At 39.0% G+C, this 23,502-nt stretch overlaps 1 long non-coding RNA gene across 1 annotated transcript; it reads left to right on the top strand.

The window, feature by feature from the left end:
* The first annotated feature begins 509 nt into the window (after positions 1–509).
* Positions 510–2,781, top strand: LOC122177281. The gene is made up of 3 exons (XR_006178034.1): positions 510–554; positions 1,272–1,408; positions 2,587–2,781. It is a non-coding gene; the product is annotated as an uncharacterized LOC122177281 (long non-coding RNA).
* Positions 2,782–23,502: the final 20,721 nt, after the last annotated feature.

Here is a 23,502-nt window from a genome sequence, read left to right as displayed (position 1 = left end):
AATTGTTAAGTGAAAATGCTAGGCTTAATGGACTACCTGCTGTTCATATTCATTAAAGCACAGTAACTGATAAAGTCCCCCTACCACAGCTTGGGATTTTCTTTCCCCTCTACCTCCCTTTTCCACTCTCATCCCAGGAACTCTAGAAGTAGTGGAAAGGACTCAGTAGCATCTGGTCATGTGTCACCAAAGCCCACCACAAGCTCTTTGCTGCGTAACTCTATCTCGCTGTGGCTGGGAATCTGCTCCTGCATTGCCACCCACAAAGCTCCAAAGCTGTACTTTGGGTTTGCTTTGGCTTCCTGATATAGCAAACAGCCAACACTCAGGGCTGGCACCAGTAAAACTGTCATCAGGACACCCAAATGCTGTGTGTTTCATGTGCACCTCATGAACCCTGGCCAATGCCAACAATGGCTCCAGCTTCAGCAAAGGTCGACTTTGACCAGAGGGTAGAGAGCAGTGTTTGGTCTAGTGTGATATTTTGTCACAGTTCCCTGCTTTCACCTGAAGGATATCTACAGCGTCTCTTACTGAAGTAATGATCTCACTATGTAGGTATTTTTTTTATTCTTTTTTTTTTTTTCTCTAACTAAATGATATACAGGCTGGGTACAGATGGTGTTTTCAACAGAATCTCACATTTATCATTACTGTAATTTTATACAAAGATTTTCGTATTCAAATATTCTTCAGCAACCTTCTTAGAAATTCTTTGAGGTGGACATAGTATAGTCACAAGATTTCCTACTAAAGAAGGTTTCTTTTTAGATTAACAACATGTGGTGCTAAGGTTTAAAGTGCAAATTTTAGCTTGTCAGTGCAACTCATCATTCCTTACTACACATTGTGAAATCATTTTAAGACTCCTTGTGCATCTTTAAGCCAAAAGAATATCTGACAATCTCCCAAGACTTCTACTACGAAGTCCAAGTAAGTATACAGCTATGACCCAAACCATAGATGTCCAACCTGAAACTCATGAAAATAGTAGAAGAAAATAATTGTTTGTGTCTCTAATAATACTCTATTTTCTAATGGAATTGATCTCTCTAATTTGCACTGTGTTGCTGTCCATATTTTTAACACCAGAATAATAAGACAATTAATATCAGAAACACCTACATGGCTTAGGTACATAGAGGGGTGGATTGAGCAGAATATTCACCACAGGGTGGCTTTCTGGCCTTATTGAAATCAACAAAAGTTACAACATCTGCCTCAATGCATATGGGATTTCAAATCTCATATTTTAACCTCCACCGTTTCAGGGAAAATATTTGATTGGATAAACTGCCAGAATGTTGAAGCAATCCCACCCAAAATATTTTGCGGCAATAATGACACTGATTTCTCCATCATAGCATCAGTCAAGCTGGAATGCTTAAAAATGCTCATTTCAATATAAGTAAGTAAAAATATGCTACAGATTGGAAATGAGGGAAGAGAACTGGTATGTAGGATATTATAAGTTATGTCTAGACTTACCTGCTAGGAAAAATGATGGCTCCCATCCAGTCCACACCTCCAGTTTTCTTTACTGTGAATACCAGATTGTGGGAAGGTGGGAGGGAAGAAAGGACAGCTGATGTGTGCCTGCATTTTGTCCCAGTAGGGAGCTGGGAGATGAGAGTATGCAACTGGAAAGTGGAAAATTCTCCGCACATCCTTCATCTAGATATGTGCCCACAGTAACCAAGGAAATGACTTTTCTAAAGGAATTAAAGTGTTTCCATTTTTCCATTCATTCTGTTAAATATAGACTAAGACTTTTCAGAAAGCTGAGCACTAGATGTGTTATTTCCTTCTCTGCTACCACTGTAATAGTGCTCCATTTGAGATGAGCTCAGTAACTCCCATGACTCTGAGCCAAGCTTTTACACAGGTGTAACAACAGATTTGCAAACTCCCTGTGCTCCTGAATGAGCTCCTACATGACACCAGCACACTGGCACATTTCCCAAAAATGCTCACCATCTCCCAGCTCTTATTCTGCCACCCAAGATCAGTTTCAATGAAATGTCAACGACAAAATGTAAAAAAAGAAAAAAAAAGCACAAAAAGCCAACAGTGCCCAATTCTCAAGTTGGAACATGAACACTAGTTAAGAATCATATATATAATTTTTTTTTCTTTTTTTTTTTCTTAAGTCTGCTGTTCTTGCTTTCTGCTCATTTGAGCAGCTATGTGCTGGGGCTGGCAGGAGACTGTGCACCTCCAGGCAAGGTGTGAAGCCAGACAGCTGGCCCCAAGGGACAGGACAGGGCAGGCACAAGCAGATGGCCCTGAGTGGCCGGGCTGGTGCAGGGACAGATGGCAACTCGGGACAGCTCGAGAAGGGGACATATGGCAACACGGGCTTGGCACATCCTTTACGCTGATCCCAATTACAGGGCTGGGTTCGCCTGGGGGAAGGCAAAGGGCTTCAGAGTCTTCCTGTCTCTCCTCAGGATCATGTGTGCTGTACAGTCCGCTGGGGATGGGGCCACTGCTGAGCCTTTCCAAACACTTTTCTCTGCTGTTTTTTCAGTTGCTAACAAGATTTCCCCATTCTTATGTTCACTTATATATGATGGTTTTCATCAGCACGTGGGCCATCAGAGGTAGAGAAAGATGAAGAACAACATGTGCACCACCGAGATTTAATGGAGTGGGATGGTCCAGCACAAGGCGGTATCCTTTGAGACACAGAAGACAAATGGATTTTCCTGCTCATCAACTTATGAGCTGGCCATATAAAATCAAAAATATTTAGCAAGAAGAAAACCACAAAAGCTTGCAACATGAAAATATACATATATTGTGTACTCCTCCTCCCACTTTCTTTATTTTTGAGATGGTAAAGGTACTAACCAAGATATCTGCTTCAGCTCTGAGTGAGCCTTTAATCATAAATACTTCACTGCTAACACTACCACACTGCATGAGTAGAGCATTATAAAGAAGAAAATAAATTAGGAGTTGGGTGTCTTTCTGTGCTGTTTTGAATATGAATGGCAAAATAAGAAAGCATTATGTGCTGAATATTATGGAATGTATTTGTATGAACAAGACTAATATTTGTCAGTATATCTCCTATATTTCTTTGTCTTAATACATGCTGTCCATTCAGAAATGATGTCTTTGGGGACTATTTTAAATAGACACAGGGGAAGTCATTTTGTTTGGTCACATTAAACTGCTGAGGAGTCAGTAGATGGCACATACAGCTCAGCCTGCTTCCCTGGTGTGAACAGGATGAGTTTTTTTTTAATAGAGAACATTAAGTGTATTGAGAAAATTGCATTCACCATTAATACACTGTACCTTTTATAACTATTGCCATTGCATGTTTCACTTTTCCAGCATACTTCATCAACTCCTTCATCATCTTTTTTATTGAAAACACTATTAACAGAGCAACATCCATTACAGAGATATAGGAATTAATTAACTTGCAGCACTTGTGATCTCTGAACACTGAATATAACAGATTTGCTGGTCGTATCTCTAAGACTAATTTCCTGTCCACAGACAAGAGCACACAATCATAGAGTACTGTAGATTGAGGCTCATGTCAATAGGATTAATTTATTCTTTTTTTTTTTTTTTTTTTTTTTTTAAAGAGGGAGTGGGGCAGAGAATTGGTGTTAAAGTTAAAAATTATACTTCAAGCTTCAGAAAAGATTTCATTTTTTCTAAAATAGATAAACATATACAGTAAAATCCTTTAGATTTGGATCTGGACTGCTCCAAGAACACAGTGTACAGACATGGATTTTTGTGATCATATCTTTGCTAAGCCAAGGTGTAGAACATTTGCTGTTAATCTCTAGAATATACAGTAGCAGGTAGAGAGTTAATGTTAAGACACAGATTTGCACTCTGATTTCCTCTGATCCAGGTTTGCACGTGCCTATTATTTTCATTTTACTTTTTGTGAAAGAGAACTTAGAGAAATATTTTAGCCATTCAAGAAATACTAAAGGATTTATAATGCCTTTTTTTTTTTTTTTTTTTTAAAGGCCATACATTTATACTGTGACAAATGTCAAAAATATCCTGGAAAAATGAAAAGTTAATCTTGCTGCGTCTACTGTGACAAACAATTATGAAGAATATAGCTGGATTTCCTGGTAGTAAAACTGCAGAGCAAAACTCCTGTACTTATAACTTGAGTTTTATTAAGGATTATTTATTTATTAAGGATTCTATCCAATCCTTAATATTGACTCTAAGATGATACTTATCTGTATGAGTACTTGATTGCCTTTCCTTCCCAGGCTGGAATCTGAGCACTGAAAGGTCGGCCTCAGAGGATGTGTGCTGGGGTAGTGACACTGGTGCAGATGGAGCTATGCCAACTGATAGCCACCACTGACCCAATCAAAGATTAAAGTTTGATGATTATTTTGTCTAATACAATCTCTTTAAAAAGTCAGGTAGACAGATTTCTTTAAAAATGTCTGTTCCTATTGCCTGCTTTCTCTTTATGCTGTAATTAAGATCTCTCCAAACTTCCGGAGATATACATATATATTATTTATGTGCATATATTTCTGATAGTTTGGGAAGATTGTCCTTTTATTTCAGAGCTGTGAGTGACTCTTAGTATCACAGTCCTTCTTGTTACAGACATATGTACTCTACTCCATTCAATTGACCTTTGGATGACACCACAAAGTTACAGAGCTTGTTAGATAGAAATCCCTCCATAGAAACATACTGAATCACTTTTATCTGGGAAGAGGTTTTCCCCACCTGCAGTTTCAATAGGATGTTGTTGCCTCAGGAGAATGGCTAAGAAGATCCACAGTTTATTTTAGTAGTTTAAGGCAACATCCTCCACAGCATTTGAAAGATCCCAAATCCAAAAAATGTAAGAATGAAAATAAGTGTTTTGATAAGCAAAGCACCTTGGCTAGTCATGATGCTTCCAATTTGCAACGTCCCAGAAAGATGATATATTTGTTATTTTAGTTTTTTTAAGGGATGTACGATGAATGAGATCTTCCAAATATATTCATGAATAATAATGTCATTTTAATGGTACTGAATCTTTGTGTACAGCAGATGATTATGGATAATGCCAATGGGGACTGATAACCAGGTCCTGTAATTGAAATAATGTCTAGAAGAAATACTACACAGTGGCTTTGCATGTTTCAGGACAACCCAGGAACTAATCTCTCTCCTGAAAATGGTAGACTGCCTACAGCTATCATTCCAGCTATTTCTGACTAATGGTAATAGCTCTGGAATGACATCTGACTTGAAGCAGTCAGGTCTTAAAATACCAGACAAACACAGCCATCCATACCTGACTGTACTACAGGAGCAGAGATCTATGGCAAACTGCCATTGCAGTATGTCCCTTCAAGGTGTAACCTCTCCAAAAAGTAAAAGTTCAAATAGGTTTGATATGTGGTAAGCAATATTCTGACATATCCATATTTAAGTGGGAGTTCTTTGCTGGATTTTGTTGTTTTTTTTTTTTCTCTCTTCACAAATAATGGTGAAATACTGGAAATAGGAAGGTAAGAAAACGATATAAGACTGTTTAGAGCATCAGCAAAGTGTACAAACTGTCCTAAAACCTCATATTTCTTACATTAGAAGTGTAAACTATGCTAAAGGGCTGATTTCACCAAAGGTAATTGTGAAAATCCCTCTAATGTTTCATTTAGACAATTTTGTCCTCCTGGTCCTGCATAACTATTGAGCTTCTTTCTGGGTCTATTTTTTTTAGAAATAATGGAAAGAACCTAGGTGAAATTAAAGCTTCATTTTCTTGGGCATAATCCACAAGCCTCAGGAAGAGCTGATGAAATATCTTTGCATTTTTAACCAATTGCACTAATCCAGTCAACACCATAATTGCTGTCAGAATCCCTTAGGCCTAATTTGAGTGTAAGGAAAAGCTACTGTGCTATTGTTAAACTCCTTGGGTTTAATTTTTTACCAGCCAATAATTACAAAACACAGGAAATGACATGGTGAATGATGGAACTATTTTGAAGTGCAAATTTATGAAGCAGCTGCTGCAAATAAAGTGGTAATTTAATTAGGCTTATGTCCTAAAGCTGAGGTGTAGTGAAGAACATTTCTGAGATACAAGCTAATTCAAATCTGGAATAGTAATGCTACATTTAGTAATTTTAGTGCTATAGCTCAGTTAATTACAGCATATTAGCAAAATAATGAGATAATTAATCTTCAAATGCAGTTCTTGTCTACATGCATATTACAGAAGAATTTGACTTATCCTTTCTTTGTATGTTTTTCCAAGAACAAGTTATGACTAATTTAACCTAGAGAAACCCTTCCTCACCAAAATACCTGAATTCTTTTCTTTTCCAAACCTATCAGGTTTCGGACAACTGGTTCTTTGTTTAAACTAGAAAATTCTTTCATACACAATAGAAGCTGTAAGAAGAATCTCAAAAGGTATTAAGTTCATCTTATTTGTCAGCTAAAGACTATTGCATCCACTGCTTCCATGTGTAGAATGCATGTACTATGACTGAAATATATAATCTTTTCTTCTACACTATTTTTTGGGGTGTAGTGTAGTAGTTTTTATCTGCACTTTGAAATCACATGCTTTTACAATCAGATAACTGTTAATATATCGCACACAGTGTGTTCTATACCACAAAATGCATGCCACAAAATGTGCTCTACAACACAAATATGCCAGGTTAATAGTCAGAAAGGTTAACAGTCATTACTTTAACATTTTCCAGTGAAATATTTAATGATTTCAGCTGAGCCTTCCATTCTGTCCAAAGAAAACAACATCACCATCAATAAATGCATATTTTCTTTTTCTGCTTCTATGTATGCTCAGCTACAAAAGTCAAGTGGTGTGCTTCAAAATTTTCACAGCACATCCAAAATACTCCAAATTAAGAATCCTAGAATCCTAGAATCCTTAGAGTTGGAAGGTACCTTTAAAGGTCATCTAGTCCAACTCACCTGCAATGAACAGCAACAGCCATAGCTAAATCAGTTTGCCCAGGGTTTCATTCATCCTTGTCTTGAAAGTATCCAGGGATGGGGCAACCACCACTAATCTTGGCAACCTGTTCCAGTGCCTCACCACCCTAACTGTAAAAGTTATATCCTACCTTATATCCAATCTAAATCTACCCTCTTTAATCTTGAAGCCTTTTGTTCTGTCACCACAGACCCTGATAGTCGGTCCCCTTCTTTCCTGCAGTTTCCCTTTGAATACTGAAAGACCACTCTCACAGCCTTCTCTTTTCCAGACTGAACAACTCCAGCTTTCAGCCTGTCCTTGTAGGGAGGTGCTCTATCCTTGGATCATTTTTGTGGCCCTTCTCTGGATGAATTCCAAGAGATCCATGTCTCTCCTCTACTGAGGACTCCACATCTGTATGCAGTACTCCAGGTGAGGCCTCACCAGCACAGAGCAGAGGGGCAGAATGACTCCCTTGCCTTGCTGGCCACACTGCTTTGGATGCAGCCCAGGGCATGGTGTTTTTCCTGGCTTCTTGGAGATGCTATCCATTGTGAAAGGTACATTTTAATCATTTGTTTCATTGTGTTATTCACTTGGCTTACAAGTCTGTATCCTTTTGCTTCAAGTAATTCTGTGACTGCAATGAACTCTGAGTTTTCAATATTTAACATTTCATGTTACTTTTACCACTGGATACAGAGGAATCAGCTTTTCACATCCTGTTCTTACTGTTTCACTGGTTCCACAAGTGCCGCTCAGGCCAGGTGAGTGAGGTTTGGCTCACCGGGCACATAGCCATAAATATCACATATAAAATCATTATTTTTAATGTCACAAAGGCTAACATGTGAAGTAACTGCATAAAAGAAGATTTTTATCCTCCATGGTAAATGAAAAAAGATGTAATGCTGGCAAAACATAAGAGGAAGAAAAACATGATCTGTGAAAGAGCAAGTTTTTGTATCTTTTGTTCCATCTTCCATATCTGGTTGGCTCCTCTTTGAGTAGCTGATGAGATCTGCTGGTCCTAAAAATGGTGGCCCAAATTCAACAGACTGGAAACTATGCACTTCCTCTCTAATAATAGGTAGTGGCACAGGGATCGTGTGTCTTTAAATCATTTTACCTAAATGAGAATCACATAGTGTTTGTCTCATGTAATTGTTGGCTTTGTAAAGTCAATTAGAGAACTGCTATCTGTAGAAAAAGTCTAGTCCAAACAGTCCAGCTGTTTGTATTCAAATCATACTTCACTGGAAATCTTGGAGGATGATAAAAACCTTTGTATCCCTACTAAATATTCCTGTGTAACACTGTAGAAAGACATGAATGAATATATGCATATATTTTAGCATGAAGGAGGAGATGGTGAAATAAAAATGCTGATTGCTGTTTTTTTTTACTGTAACCTTGTGGCCAGAGTCACAGCAGGCCTAGGAAAGAGGTCAAATGCTTTGTAACTGCCACTGTATCTGTAGTCCCCTCTCTGCTGAATGAAGTACATGATTTTAAGCTCTGAGCATAACACAGACAATGTATAGAAGGAGCAGCTTTCCACGACAGCAGAAGGCTTAGAAGAAATCACAAGGCTTTCCTCCATTGCCTATATTGTAGAAATTAAACAAAAACAAAAAAAAGTAAAACAAGAGTGAGTTGAAAATGACAACTTGTAGATATTTAGCAAGTTGTTTTTTTTTTTCAATTTGAGATCCAATTGTATTATTTTTCAAAGCTTAAATTTATATCTGAGAAATGAAGATCCCTGATTTCCCAATATTGTATCTGACTGTGACATGGCTTATGATGGAGAAAAATTCTCTGTGTTTTTCTGATTGTAAATGGTAACTTTTCCTTTGCAACATTAAGGTCAGTAATGAAAAATTTGAGCCATAGTAAAAGTCAGAGATCCAGAGCAAGTGAAAAGGAATCATTATTAGAATCATAGAATCATTAAGATTGGAAAAGACCACAAAGACCACCTAGTGCAACTGCCTGCCCATCACCACCCATGCCAACTAACCATCACTTATTATAAGCTCTCCTTAGAGAAAATGTGCACAGACCACTGTGTCCCAGGAGACAAAAATTTAAAAAGGCCTTTCCTCCACCTTTTTTGCTTATCTGAAGTGTTTGGTGATAGCCTTGGTACAAAAAAAGCAGACGTTTTTGCAATTTCCCTTTTTGATCTGTTGGTGTACATGCTCACTGCCAGCTGCTGGCAGTGGGCAGAGGGAGAGCCTGAGTGCCTCCACAAGATAATTTTGAAAGTGGTTGAATTAGGGACTGCTATAGACACAGTTGTCCCATGTGGTAAGAATCCTTCTCAACAAAGCCTCTTCTATAAGGATGAAAATGGAAAACAGAAGCAAGAATTTTTACTTTCCACCATTCCTGCTGTTAAAAGCCTTTTTATAACCTTCGTGCCTCCCTTTTGTCCATTCTGACTGGTAGATTGAGGAAGGAAAGGTAGGATTTGGGGGACACCTTTCTCCAACCTGTAGCCTTGGAAATCACAGTGTGAGTTCAGGAAAGAGACAGCTGAGACCTCATGTCACTGCTGTGAGCTGACGCAGCGTATGAATGTGTCTGTTCTTATCACTTGTCTGAGCTCAGTGGTGGATTGTGGTAAAGTGAAAGCAACTAAGTTCAATGTGGAATATTTTTGCCCAGTGCCTGAAATTAATTCTAAGGGAAAAGCATTTCCTTTTCTTCTACATAAATGTTATGATTTTTAAAATTCTTCCTTTTTTTTTCTTTTTCTTTTTCTTTTTTTTTTTTTTTTTTTTTTTTGAGTGATGTTGATTCTCCCAGGGACTGGCAACAGATGACAGGAGAATTGCCTGTTGGGTGTCATTGACATGGGGCAATTTATGATAACACTTTTTCCTCTGCAGCATATTTTTCCACCAAGCCGACACCTAAATCCCTCCACTCCATCAATACATAAAGGCCTATGCAATAGAGACATTACAAATTGCATTTCTTTTTTCCAAAGGTGCTGTAGTTAGATGCAACATTTGGTGACTCCCACCAACATGAAGAATTCATAATTTGACTCATTAATTCCAAAGTCTTCAAACAGGTGTCAAACTGTTGTAGATGAATCACTATTTGCAGTCATATGCTGTTTTTTATTAAAAAAGTACCTGATTTCATAATACCACATATCCTGCTAATACTTGAACTACATTTTCAATATAATCCCGCTATTATGCAAAGGAAATACTTAATGTCATTTCTCTTCAATACAGTGCACCATCTTCATTATTAACTTTCCCTTAGAGATATTTAATGTAATATTTGAAATATTTGGGGAGAGAGCCAGTCCATGACCGAGACTTTCAAACCTGCCATCTGGTTTCCATTTCAAAAATGAGGAGGGTCTCTAATCTGGTTTACACCAACTGTCCAGGATTCACGCTCTTCATCACCGAGGCAGCCAACTGGCGACATTAACAGAGAAAAATGTCTTAGTAGGAAAGTGTTTACAAGAACTGAAAGGTTGTGTCCCTTAAATACACCCTTCCTTTCCAGAAGGTACTTTTCAAAATCCATAATCCTTTTTATATTCTGGGATCATTTTCAATTTTTTCTCCTCCATTGCCCCACACATCCAATTTTTTTTGTCTAGTTCTCATTTTTTTTTTCCTTACTTCACAGACCTTTCTACCTGAGTTCAGACTCCCTTTCACTTGGCAACCAACAGGCAAATGTAGTGATCTCAGAAGACCTTCTGTCTCCCTCTTTCGTCAACCAACCATGGCTCTCAGATTTGCTTCTTTCAGCTCTCCGTGACTCCATTTCTTCCCCTGTACAACACAAGTGACCATTCATTCCCCTTTAAGAACAACTTAAGATCCTACTGTAGCTGATATTACAGTAAATACATACGATAGCACATACTAGGTGTCACCCATTTCCTTCCCTTACAGGTGGGACATGAAACAAGGAGATAGAAGATACAGACCTCCTTTGGAAATGCCTTTCAAAAGATTATCCAGAAACAAAAGGAGAAACACATAACACAAACCGAGGTAAGCAGTCAGACATTGAGATGTACCGTGGGATTTGAGTTTGGTTGCCCAGTGGCATGGTTGTCTTTTGTCTTACAAATTCTTCTAAAATTAAAACACTTTCAGTCCCATTATTACAGGTAGGGATTGATTTTCATGACGTACATTGATTTTTCAGGAAGGCTGGGAATGGAAACCTGATACCAATGAGATTTCTGTGAGCTGTTTTCTTTCCAGGGGTGAGGCAGCAGTTTAGCAAAGTATTTAAGTACGTAGCTAATTTCAAGCATTTAAATTATCCCAAATCAATTTCCTGCAGAACTCCTCCCAAACACAATGCTGTGGAGTCTGAATGTCATGAAAATGTGCCATCCAAATCCACTTTATTTTGTTTCATAAAGACCTAGTGAAACTGGATCAGCTGGGACTGATGGTAAGACTGTGCATGTAAAAGGTTGTTCATATATGTTTGATCTGAATGAGCATGTGTCAGCTTCCACAAGTACAGACAGATAAGCCAGGGCACCAGGGGGTGGTCCATGTGTATAGGGAACTGTGATTTGGACAGGAACTCAGCAGTGGACTCAGCCCCAGGGCAAGTGCATGGATGCTTTGTCCATAATGTGTGTCTTATGTCTGCCTGGTTTGGATGACCCAAGGAGCAAAGCCAGAATGGAAAGTGAATTTTAAGCTGTCATACCAGCTTATAGGTTCAGCAGTAGACTCGGATCAGTCTTCAAAGTTCATATTCATACAGAATTAAGCAGTTTTAAATGCAGGAGACAAAATAACTCTCAAAACTTCTTTCAATTATGTCAGCATAAAGGAAATTAAATGACATAGAAACTAGCAGAGCCATATCGCCTCCAGCAGATGGCTTTGTGTGGGTGTGACTAGGGAAAATCCTGTGCCTATATTTTCCAAGCAGAAGCATTGGCAAGACTTGTGTGATCCAGAAAACAAGACTACTGCATCTTACTTTTATCTTTTATTTGCATTTGCATTTTTTCTAAAAGACTAAGGACACAAATGCTTTCCTTCCACCTCTTTCTTTCTCCCCTTCTTCTTTCATACTACATTAGTGGTTTTTTTTTTTTTTTTGTTTTGTTTTTTTGTTTTTTTGTTTTTTTGTTTTTTTTCTCTTCAGTAATATAAATATGTGACACTTACTGGAACTGAGCAATGATATATTACGATACATCTTGCACTAAGTCCTCATAAGCCTGTGTGCCTGGGGGTATATTTTCCAGCATAGCCGTTCTGTTAGCACAAGAATCTGTGTACTAAACTGTAATGCATGATTTAGAGAAGCCTTAAGAGAGTTTACACATGAAATAACAAGTATCATAAGCACCAAAGATGCTTGGACAGCAGCTGCCTAATGGGGCTGAAACCCTGATCCAGTCAATAACCACAATATTCTCATTAAAGCTTTGTTTACTCTGCTCATAAAGAAGTTTACCCACTTACGCAGAGAAGAGAATTCTTTTCCAGAAGGGAATTAGTGTGTGAAAACCTGCTATGCATGAGATTGGAAAATGTGGTCTCTATGCTCTTTCTCTGAAATAGGAAATCCAAAGATGCTTGATTTGCTTCTAATCATGTTTCCTCATGGATTTGCTTTTGTATGACACAGGTAACATGAGCTGCTGCTCCAAGGCAACCTACATTAGAGAGCCTTAGAGAGTCTCAGAGGACAGGCAATGACAAAATGTCCCAAAAGGACAAAAAATCCAAATGTATCACTTAAAAACCGAGGACTCAACCCTAAAAAGGGGGTTGTATAGCAGAACTCAGCACTCTGCTTCACAGTCATGTAGAACAGACCTTCAGCACGTTAGCCAAAGAAATATCTCACTGCACGGCAAGTGCAGAAAGCTGCTCTTCTCTATTCCAACCAAGCCATGGAGTAGATGTATAAAAAGCTAAGGCTGTGGCAGGAGAGTGAGCTTGAGCTTAAATAGAATACATCTAAGCATTCAGCTTATTCATATTTAAATGGGATTCTTCACTATAGAAACATTTTCTTTGTTTTGATATTTATAATCTCTAAATGCACAGAGTATCACTGCTGGAAATTCAGTGGAAAGGTGAGCAATATTTTCTCAGGTAAACTAGCACACTGGTATATAAAGAAAGCCAACTGGAGTTGGAAAGATGCCTTTGGATTTCGTTTTGCTTTCAATGACAAAATAAGGTTCGGGCTTACGCTGAAATTGGCTGCCTTGCCAAAGGCTATTTTTACAGGGAGTTACTGTGGAAAGAAGCCAATTAGACATAAAAGAATATTTAAAAGTGAGAAAAAATGCTTTCATTGGATAAGGAGAAAGTGTTCTCTTGAGAAAACAAAGCACATGCCTAATCATTCCAGCCGTATTCTTCCCTCAGTTACACAAGTGTAAAACCAGATTGTTTCCAATGGCTTTGAATACTTTACTCTTCTTTCAGCTATAGACAGAATCAGGCCTATTTAGTTCATTGGATCTATTAAAAAATATAACAGACATGAGATTTATTGCCAAATATGAATCTGCACTAGACCACCTTCTACGTTGGCTTCTTCTATGTAGACAGCAGAAACTGTAAGCCCTTTTTACTCCACCCTGGTTAGTTTCTTCCTAATTAAAACTTGAAAACTATAGGTATGCAAAATCTGGTTGTATGTGGTGGCTGTTTCTGTACAGGAAAGTCCTTGGTTTTTCTTCTGTCTTTACATACAGTGTGATTGCTGCTCTCTTCACTGTTAATGCTGCTATTTTTTGCACTGTTTGGAGCTGGATTTCTGTAATAAAGTTTATGATTGGAAAATATATTTAATGTATTGTGGGACACAATGTGAATTGCTTGCACGTTTTTGTGAGTGTGTGTATGTGTAGGCACACAACACACATTAACAAGTAATAAAAGATACCTCTCTGGTTCATTTACGCAATGGAGATCAGATTATGAAAGGTTAAACCATTAAACAAATGCTAATGCACTCTGATGCCTGGACCTTGTCCAATAGTACCTGCAGCAGCTGTCAACCTAATTAAGCCAGATGTGTGTTAAGTGTAAACGGACCTCCCAGGAGAAACAATAACAGATTTTAGGTCCGTAGGGGGCTCAGGGCACCAATGCATATAGTGTTTCTGAAGGAAACATCACCCCTACCTTGTGAGTTTTGTGCTCATTAGTACCATCCTGATTGTACTCCTTGGAGACCAAGCTTGGGGAAGAAATCTCTTTTCATTCCAGCTAAGGCCAGCAAGAATGCTCATTTTCAATTGATTCTGGTAGTCATGACATTTACTCAACATTCTAATCTCTTCTTTTTTAAACTCCACTTTGCTCTATCTGTAGCATATTTTAAAAGTGACATTTATTCTATGCCAAGTTTGCCAGCCCTTTAAATATACGCACAAATCATTATTAGATAGAGAAGATCCTAATAATCCTTTTAATATTAACAATCAAGAGAGATCAGAGCAGGGAAATATTAGATAATTATGAGCATGCAGTGTGCCATAATGTGTTACAATAAAAACAGAAAATCTTTTTGTGGTGTGAAAATACTATGGAAAATTTATAGGCCATATTGCCTTAAACAATCCTTCACCTGCAAATTTGCAATAGTTTTATTTCCTGGTATTCAGCATTCACTATCTACTGAGGAATTAAATCTAGCTACAGCCTTACTAAAAAAAAAATTATCATGTATTGTCTAGACCCATAAGATTATTCATGTATTTTGATGCCCTATTCATAATAGCTTTCTTTTTTTAATGGGTTTTCCTATAAGATCTCTTGATGTGAGATCAGAACATATTCCTATATAGGTGAATATGTTCTGCTATATAGGTGAATATGTTCTGCTAGTGAACACACTGGGGTGCTAGGATATGAACTACTGAGTCAAAATTCCTATTCAATGTTGCAAAAGACAAAATGCTGTAGGATATCTCTAAAGATGGCATTTTTCTCCTTTTCCATCATTACTGAATGGTTTAAAATGCACGATGTATTTGTACCTTTAATATTACAATTCCTTGGTACGCTGACGATTGGATGCCTAAATGAGTGTACTTGATTTACTAACACTGGATGTTAGGATGGTATGGTAGAGTAGATGCCTTATGGTCTGTTGAATCTCCATGCTGCTCTCAGCATCCCCAGTTCCAGCACAAGGATGCAGGATTTGGAACCCAGCTCCATCTGTGTGCTATGGCACACTGATGTTAATCAGGGCCTAGATCACGTTCTTCAGCCAAGTACCAAGGCACAGGGTCAAGAGCTTGCTGGCAGCTCTTCTGGACCAGGATTCTTTCAGACTTTAGTGTATAGGAAGAATGGGCGACTATCAGCAGTTGTCCTTATTAACCTCTTTCTTGGAAGGGGAGATGTAGTCCAGAATACCTCAGGCTAAAGAGAGATATTCTTATTGCATGAACAGTGATGGCAGTAAAAGAGAGTGAGAGAACACACAAGTACCTGAGATAGTACCAAGATGTACATCTATATGATTGCCCTTGCATTGGAGTGGCCCAGTGTACAAGCTAATTCTGCTAATCATCTTTGAGGATTCATCTTTGCAATGCAAGCAACTGAACATGAAGTATTCCTAGCCATCCTGTACTGGAGAAACTGCAATGCCTTGTGTCCTGATGCAGACAACTAAAATAGACCAGAGGGGTTGCACCCTGGCCATGCCTGTTCCTGCATGCTCTCTGCAGAGGTAGCCTAGCTCAGCCCTTCCAATGCTCTGCAAGTGTCTAAGGTTACATGAGAAGAGATGCGCTTGCAGTTTCTGGAATGAAAATATTTTGGTAAGATGGGAGCTAGATGCAAAGCCATTTAGCCCTGTCAGAAATAGGTCAGCTCCTGTAATGCCCAGAACAATAGCTCAAAGCAATTAAGGAACTGCAAGGTCAAACACTTTGGTGCCTTTGGAGTCTGATGAATACAAGGCTGGGTAGCAGCTGAAGCTGAGCACAACAGGTTGGATTATAGATTTGAACCTACTTTGCCAAATCCCACAAAAGGAAATAGATGTCTCTTTAGGCATCTAAATCCTTTATTTAATGAGACTCTGAGTCCTTTAGATACTGCTGGTGAAATGACTACTAAAGTTGCACATAATTGCAGTGTGTATATAACAGGGTTTGGTCTCTGAGCACTTTATTTTCAGTTTTAATACATCAAATAATTTTTGATACAATTAAATTACATGGAAAAAAATGTTACACAACATAGTGATAGAATAAAGATAATAAATGTTCCCACTCTGAAATGATAAATTATAGTCTGGGAAAAGGAATGGCACTTATTTCAAGCACGTTTAATCCAGAAGAGGTAGGCTGGTGTGATATGCTTTCCAGTAACCTCATTTCTCTCCTGTGAAAAGAAGAGTAATATCAGTGGAAATGCTGAGTGTATTCAGAAGTCTTTGAAACCAATTAATCACCTGCGGAATTTTTCATGAAACCTGATTTCATTTGGGACGAAGTAGGAGCTGAAGTAATTTATAGATGTCAGATTAAAAAAAAAAAAAAATCACAGGTCAGGTAAACACTCAATGCCATGAGCATCAGAATTAATGATTCCTGCTTTCCAGTGGATTTAGCTCTTTTGCTTGCAAAGTGGCACACTGATGTAGGCTGTCTCTGCTTTTATGGCTGGGGCTCCTTGTCATGGGGATTTAGAATGGAATCCAGGCTAGCAAACCAAGTGGGAGGCACAGTGCACTTCAGCAGCAGAACTGCTCTGGACAACAGAGGCTATGAGGCAGAGCAAGAAAGTGGCATCTGTCATGTGTTTTAATGCTGGGAGTGCATTATGTGAGATTGCAGCCATTGTAATTCTCTGGGACAGTGCTGTCACAAGTGTGCAGTGTGGTTTAACTGATCTGTTTTTCCTCACAGCAAGGATATAAAACCTAGAAGAGGAGCTCCTGCATTCTTCTGGCCGTGGTAGCTAAGTGGCCTTGATATCAGGTGGGAAATATTTAGTGTCCTGGAAGCTGCAGTTTCTGAGCTGCTTCAATCTTCACCCAGGAGAAAGATAAACTGGGATGCATTCAATTTATCATCTGGATTTTTTTTTTTTTTTCAAGATAAAAGCACAGTATCTCACATCCATTTCATCTTGCAGGCATGTAATTGAACTCAGTACATGTTTTCTAAGAATGAGCTCCAGAGATTTACAAGGTAGCCATGTTGATGTGCTGCCCCTGGAAGCATTCTGTACCCAGTGAACAGGGTGAGGGCAGCACTCCTTTATATAGTGTTTGTAAAATGAGTCGGAATGGAAAATGCCACCATCAATGCATAGTGTCACTGAATGTCCTACAATAGATGTTCTGAATAAAACAGAGCAGCTCACTGATTGACACATCTTTCTCAACGAGGATTTTAACTTTGGGATTATGCATAAGAATTACTGTCCCTTTGCTGAAATAGTATTAGCTGTAGTATACTGGGCAAGTAACAGAAGGAGTGGATAAGCAGATATAAAGGACTTCAATGGCTGCTTTGCTAAAATATTTCCAATTTCAAATCCCGTACACTGGTTCCAAATTTGAATATATCTGAGCTTCAGACTTTAAGGCTACTAATAAAATCTATATATGTAAAAGTTACAATTGTTTCTCCCTCCTAAAGCTAAGCTAGTATTTTTTAAGTCTGATTCAAATTTTCTTCACTTACTGTGCCATTCCTTAAATGCACAAGCTCTTTGTAGGATGCAAGGGCTTTATTTTTCAGTAATACACACATCTGAAGGTGAAGGGAACAAATCAGCTACATTAACTCAGGAAGACAATACCCAGTCTTTAAAATCAGTTCTCGCTTTGACCAAAAGATACAAGGGGAAAGTATGAAGACAAAAGAAGCTATTAACAACTTAGTTTACAGCTTCACTGATTTCATCGGTGTGGTACTGGCTGTATAACTGGATCACATGTGCAGGGAAAATGTTTTTTTTCCTAAGTGTCAAGTGCAAGGTTTGGGTTACAACTGTGGCCCAGTTGCTGCTTTATGGAATGCAGCTGTTTTCTGTAATTTGATAGCTAAAGCCAATCATAGAATTAAATTCTGAGGAATATTTTATTTTATATTTCGCTTTTAATCTCCCACTGACATTGTTGATGTGCTTATCTGAGGCCCTTACAGCACAGTAATGTACATTATTTCAGTTGGTCATTTGATTCCGCCCTTCCAGCCATGTTCTTCCTACCTCACTTTTCTCCTCTGTGTTCCTTCATACCTTCCCTCTTTGTTCCCATCATTTCTTGAATCACTTGTGTTTTCTGCTCTTCTCTGTCTTGTTTTCCAAACTGTAGAATCCTCAAAGCTAGAAGGAGTCATTAAAGGTCATTTAGTCCAGCCCCCCTGCAATGAACAGGGCAGTGCACAGCTTGATCAGGTTGCCCAGAACTTGATCCCACCTCAGCTTGAAAGTCTTCAGGAACGGGGCATCCACCATATCTCTGGGCAACCTGAGTGCTACGCTGTAAAAGACTTTTTCCTTATGTCCATTTCCTCTTGTTCCGTCATCACAGACCCTGCTAAAGAGTCTGTCCCTTTCTTTCCTATAGCTCTCTTTTAGATACTGATAGGTTGTTCCTGGATCATGTTTTCTTCTCATTCCAGTTGCTGATTTTCATTTGTTTTCATTTCCAATAATTAATCACTTGGCCTTGGCTGACCTGGTAAACTCACACTTACCTCCCCTTCCGTCTCCCTCCTCAGGCCTGTCTTTGGCCACCACACCAGCCAAATCACCAGCCAAAGTAATGTCTTTCATTCCCCAAATCCACCTTCCCCAGTGGTTTCTTCGTCCTGCTCCCTTCACACTTAGCTTGGCACCTCTTATGACAGGATATATTTTATCTATGTAGTTGGCTGACATGTGGGCTGTCCTCACTAGCTCTTGACAGCTTTGGGGAAAACTCTTTGTGGTTTCCATCCAACGTACGCGAAGGCACCAAGCCTAACACCACAGGGACGGCATTTACATGAGGATTGTAGGTGTAGAACAACAACACAACATGTGTTGGTGAGACCTCACTTGGAGTATTGTGTCCAGATGCGGAGTACTCAGCACAGGAGAGACATGGACATATTGGAGAGTGTTCAAAGCAGGGGCCACAGAAATGATACAAGGGATGGAACACCTCTGTACAAGGACAGGCTAAGAGAGCTGGGGCTGTTCAGCCTGGAGAAGATAAGGCTCCAGGAAGACTTGAGAGTGGCCTTTCAGTGTCTGAGGGGAGACTGTAAGAAAGAAGGACAAACTCTTTAGCAAGATGTGATGGGATATGGCAAGGAGAAGTGGTTTCAAATTAAAAGAGAAGACATTTCAATTGGATATAAAATTTTTTTTTCAATAAAAATGGTAAATCGCTGGCACAGGTTGCCCTGAGAGGTAGTGGATGCCCCTGTCCCTGGACTCAAGGTCTGGCTGGATGGTGCTCCGAGCAACCTGATGGAGCTGTAGGTGTCCCTGTTCAGTGTAGATGAGTTGGATCAGATGACCTTTAAGGATCCCATTCACCTCAAATGATTCTGTGATTCTATGATTCCATGATTTCACTGGCACTTTCCAAGCTCACAGAATAAGGGATGGGGCAACGTGGGATGAGAATGAGAAGTGGAATACAGAAGAAAATACCCAACTCCTTTACAAGATAATGACTTTTTTTTTTTTCTATTTCCTAGCATAAAAAATGTCTAATATTCTTTTCATTATTACCTTTCTTGATAATGAAGAACTGATATTATCCTAGTTTTGTATGACACTGCTTTGTTACATCTCTATTGTTTTATATGCACAAACAAATTTAGTTCAAAATCTTCTTTTGAGATCCTCATCAGCTAAGAGTAATTAGAACTTCCACTACCAGAATAAAATTTAACAACAGATTTAATCATCCATTCTATAATTGGATTTCCCATTATAAAAACTACTGATTCTATGCAAAAGGACTTTATAAAATCTGAGCATTAAAAAAATAAACACCCAGATACCTCAGAAAATGGTAATGGGTTCACTTCTGTCCTTGGCCGCTTGTCTCATTTCCCACTGTGGGACTGAGGGCAGAACAGGTCTCCAGGAGTTTATGTTAGAATAATGCTTAGATAAATAAACTAAACTTGGGGACTCCAAATAATCAAAACTGAACACAATACTGCAGGAAAATGGAGGCTCAAATGTACTTTAGCACTGAAGACAGGCATAGCCTTCTCTCCTGGTATGTAATCTAATATCCTCTTCTAAAGCTTAACAATACCGATATGTTTATTTAACCGTTTCACCAAAGTCTCTGCTTCCTCATCAAGAACGACATCCTGACAGCAACAAACTGAAGGAATTCCAAGGAAGCAAAGTGATCATCCTCAGACTCAGTATAAGATGTGGTATGCATTTTCATCATTATGCACAGACAGAACTGAAATTCTTTTCTGTTTGTACCTCTCAAGCATGTCTTATTTTGAAGGCTACTGGTCACTTTTTTGTGGTGCCTCCTCTGTATTTGAAGCCATTTAGTGCACCTTCTACTAAAGAAAATGTTCTGGTCCAAAGGAAAGGATTAAAATGATTTACTTTCATTTTGCTGAGAGACAGGTAATTCATGGGGAACATTGCAGCTGTGAAACTTCTCATTGTTTTGGTATCTTTGTAATCAGTGCAGTCTGCAATAGGCACAATTTTCCCTCTGTTTAGCTGGTCTTAACGTGAAATTTCTACATCTGAGGAGAAAATACAGGTGGGATATTTGCTCAAGTTACATGGTGGACAAATCCCTTTGTAATTATGCTACACACTTGTACTTCCAGCTATGGACAAAGGGAATGAAAAAATAATTACAGTAATTTTCCAAACAGGTTTACTAGGCTTTGGAAGTAGGTTCTAAGAAAAGAAGGCTTGTGTTTGAAGATAAATTCCTTAGTTTTCACTCTGTCAACATATTATAACAAGCTACTATAATACGAAAGAAAGAGGGTAGCAACCCGCATCCATACAAAATAACATTGTCTCTTTACACTATAGGTCAGAGTGCTGACTTCAGGCAGTCCTCTCCATAGGCCAACCCAAGAGTGCAATCAACCATAATTTTTGAGCAGCTTTTTGCAAAAACAAATTCTGTCAGAATAATTTTCAGGCTAAGTTCAGAAAGCAAAATACTTTTTAACTAATAGGTACGTGCTATAAGAAAGAGAGCAGCGCTGTGTTTTTTTTCCTCCTGATCAGAGTGTCCTGACTTAAAACCATCTTAGCTGTGCAATAAAGCAGAGCAACTTCAGCCCAGCCATATCTGTGATCTGCAGGGGTCATCTCTGGGAATTCCAGCTCAACTCTTTACTTGAGGATGGAACAGGTCCTGCAGACAGCACCCAGAAAGCATGCTAGAACATAAGGTCATTTTTGGATTTAAACACTTGCTTTCTAAGCCTAACTGACGTATAAGAACAGGAATATCTTTAGTCATTAATTGGTCATTGAGGGGGTGTGGCTCATAAAGCAATTATTAGTTTTTTAGCCAGGCAACACTACCAGCTGCATAATTCACAATCTCATAGTTGTTCTTTTGGTGTGATTTTATACAAACAGAGAATTATGGACAGTCTGGAATCTGCTATGGTTAATCTTTTAAGTGCAATAAAGACTTCAATGAAATAAAAAATAAAAAAATGAAATTAAAAAAAAATTTCCATTCTGACATTATGAAAGATAATAAAAAAGTAGTTTTCGTACCATTATTAGTAATAACATCCATAAAAGCATTCAGTGAACACTTGGAAAGTAAAGGGTTTATGCTGGCTCTATGCCTCTTGTTCCAAGCTGACATTTTGTCTGAAGGAACAGAAATGTCACTGTAGGACCTGGTAAAATAATTTGCATTGTTAAATATAGATACATATACCTTTGGCTGAAAACTGAATCCCAATTCATTTACTCTTCCACTGACATGGAATCTCACAGTCCCTGGTAAAGAATGCACCATGATGATGTGGATTATGGCAGTTCTTCCAAGAGACAGATAAGAAATCAGCTCCTGCAGGCAGTGCTAGAATGAGGGACATAAATCCAAGGTACATCAAATCTGGTGGAAATGCCAGACCTGAGGCACAGGGTGTTTGGGGAGGGGGGGGGAGGAGATGACAAATCTCCACAGAGAAAAGCCGCTCCAGCAAGGCCTGGCCACAGGTCAGCCAGTGACCTGGAGTCTGTGGCCATCTGCCCCATGCAGTTTTCCATTTCATAGGTAAACTTGGTGAGTCTTCATGTCTCCCACCCTCTGTAAAAGTAGTGAGGATCACAGGGTCCTTAGAGGATACCAGGGAGTCTCTTGATCTTCTGTTTTCTGAGAGCATCTCTCAGAACAAAGAGTTAGTCCCTTTTATGTACCCACCTGTACAGAGATGATGTTGGAGTCATAGAATCATTAAGTCTGGAAAAGACCAGAAGTTCATCTAGTCCAACCATCAGAGTATCACCACCATGTGCATTAAACCATGTCCTTCAATGCCACAGCTCTGTGTTTCTTGAATGGTGACTCCAACGCTTCACTGGGCAGCTTGTCCCAGTGCATTACTACTCTTTCTGAGAATAACTTTTTTCCTAATACCCAACCTGAACCTCCCCTGGTGCAACTGAAGGCCATTCCCTCTCATCGTATTGCTGTTACCTAGGAAAAGAGGCTGATCCTCACCTCGCCACAGCCTCTTTTCAGGAGAACAACATTTGGAGACAACAATGAAGTCTCCCCTGAGCTTCCTCTTCTCCACATGAAATGATCCCTGTTCCCTCAGCTGCTTCCCATAAGACTTGTACTCCAGACCCTTCCAGCTTTGTTGGCATTCCCTAGACACACTCTAGGGCCTCAGTGTCTTTCTTGCAGTGATATCTCTTATGCATAATATCCAAAAATAGGTAACTAACATTTGTCTCCTCCTCCTAATCTCCTTTTTTTTCTAACTTCACCTCATCTTTTAACTTAGAGACATGAGACTCTTAGGAAGGACATATGCTCTCCATAGAGGGCTTTATAGCCTTGAATCCTGCTTAACTGAATAATGCCAGAAAATTTCCATATCTGGAAAGGCTCCAACTTGGCAGCTCATTATAAAAAGGTGCAAAGAGATTTTCTGTCCAGTCAGCTGTGCCTTGCTCTGCCTCTGCCCCTTTCCAACTCCATCCCTGTGGACAACCGCCATCATGCAGGGAGAAGGCAGGTGGGTCAGCAGGTAGGCAGTGGAAAGACCATGGTCTCAACAACCTGAAATACAACAGATATTCACACATTTTGATAGCATAGCTGTGAAGCTGTGATTGAATCTTGGCAGTGAAATATTTTGCTTGAACCTAGACTGCTTCCTAGTAGGCTTAATAACAGATATAGGAAATGAGTGATTGATCTAACTGGGATAAATTATGCCACTGTCTTTCCAGATTCCTTCCTCACTGACATAAAACAGAAGCCTTTCTTCTCCTTTTTTTCTCTTCTCTTCTCTTCTCTTCTCTTCTCTTCTCTTCTCTTCTCTT

The sequence above is a fragment of the Lagopus leucura genome, unplaced genomic scaffold (genome assembly GCF_019238085.1).
Source record: "Lagopus leucura isolate 7727_CA_CO unplaced genomic scaffold, USGS_WTPT01 Super-Scaffold_100001, whole genome shotgun sequence".
Taxonomy (NCBI): Eukaryota; Metazoa; Chordata; class Aves; order Galliformes; family Phasianidae; genus Lagopus; species Lagopus leucura.
Note: the sequence above shows the minus strand (reverse complement) of the source record. Positions and strands in the feature narration are given on the sequence as shown.